At 45.4% G+C, this 1,805-nt stretch overlaps 1 pseudogene; it reads right to left on the minus strand.

Moving 5' to 3' along the window:
- Positions 1–421: 421 nt before the first annotated feature.
- Positions 422–1,396, minus strand: LOC140904853 (olfactory receptor 6C75-like; annotated as a pseudogene).
- Between the last annotated feature and the right edge of the window lie 409 nt (positions 1,397–1,805).

Raw genomic sequence — 1,805 nt, forward strand, 5'->3', positions numbered from 1 at the left:
AAGGGTGGAATATTTTGTACCTTGGGGAAGTTTTGACCTAAGCTGGTAAAGATAAGCTTAGGAGGTTTTTCATGCAGGTCCCCACATCTGTACCCTAGAATTCAGAGTGGGGGAGGAACCTTGACACAGGTAAATGACACGTCTGGTTTCTGCCTTAGGGCTCTGAATGCTCGGGTGTTAGCCACATTCTGACTCTCGCCTTGGTTTTAAACAGTTCATACTTGTTCATGTGTTCCTTAGGCATTTCAGCCACCACCTCAGCTAAGGGTCCACTGAGCTGTGATTGATCGAAACATAGTTTTCCCTCCCTGGTTCTTCCACTAAAATGGACAACACTGAGTGCTGAGATTTTAACTGGGACTTTTCAACTTAATTTTAATGGGGGCTGATTCCTGAAATCACCCAGGCAGCTTTGAAAACCTCAGGCTATGTTATTATCTAGGTGTATCTGCACATTTCTGTGAAAGCCACATTTACTGACTGCTTTGCTCAAGGCTTCCTTGACCTCTCTGTTTCTCAGGCTGTAGATGAGGGGGTTTACCAGGGGAGTTAGGACCGTGTAGCAAAGAGAGAGCACTTTGTTCAGGTCTCTCAGGGTCTCATGTTTCGGTAGCAGGTACACAATCATTAGGGTTCCATAGAAAATTGTCACCACAATGAGGTGAGAGGAGCAGGTGGAAAAGGCCTTTTGCCTCCTGGTGGTGGAAGGGATTCTCAGGATGGTGGCGATGATGCACATGTAGGACATCAGGGTTAATAGGAATGGAGGCAGGGTGAATACACAGGCTAGTATGAAATCCATCAATATGACCTGGTGGGTGTCACTGCAGGAGAGCTCTATCAGTGGAATGGCATCACAATAGAAATGGTCAATTTCATTTGGGCCACAGAATATTAACTGTGATAGGAATAAGACCAAGATGGTAAGATCCAAAAAAACCATTTAACCAGGAGCCAGCAGCCAAATGGAGGCAAAACCTGGTATTCATAAGAGTTGAATAGTGGAGGGGTTTACATATCGCTAAATAGCGATCATAAGACATAGCTGCTAGGAGACAGAATTCCGTACCTGCCAGAGACCCAAAGAAATACAGTTGTGTGATGCAGCCACTGACTGAGATGGTTCTGTCCCCAGTCAGAAGACTGGCCAGCATCCGGGGCAGGATGCTTGTGGTGTAGCAGGTCTCTATGCAGGACAAATTCCCCAGGAAGAAGTACATGGGGGTGTGAAGGTGCTGATCAGCCACAATACCGCCATGATAAGGGTGTTCCCGGACACGGTTGCCATATACATCACTAGGAATATCAGGAAGAGAAGAATTTGTAGGTCAGGGAGCTCCCCAAATCCCAGGAGGAAGAATTCTGTGATGGCTGTTTGGTTTCTCCAGTCTGCCATGGGTTGAGTCTAGGAACAATAAATCTGTGTGATTGAATCAGAAGGACATGGAGTTCAAAGTTAATCAAATCTCATGAATTAATTCCATAAATATTCAGAAACTCCCCTTCCTCTCCTGGTTAAAGGCTGAAATGTTAAGACTAAATATAGATTTCAGAGGAAAGTGCCAGGAGTGGAAGCAGGGTGGAAACAGGTTTCAGAGTAGCAGCCGTGTTAGTCTGTATTTGCAAAAAGAAAAGGAGTACTTGTGGCACCTTAGAAACGAACAAATTTATTTGAGCATAAGCTTTCGTGAGCTACAGCTCACTTCGTCACTATTCCTTTTGCGGGGGGAAGGATAGCTCAGTGGTTTGAGCATTGGCCTGCTAAACCCTGGGTTGTGAGTTCAATCCTTGAAGAGGCCATTTAG

This window comes from Lepidochelys kempii, unplaced genomic scaffold (genome assembly GCF_965140265.1).
Source record: "Lepidochelys kempii isolate rLepKem1 unplaced genomic scaffold, rLepKem1.hap2 scaffold_95, whole genome shotgun sequence".
NCBI classification, from domain to species: domain Eukaryota; kingdom Metazoa; phylum Chordata; order Testudines; family Cheloniidae; genus Lepidochelys; species Lepidochelys kempii.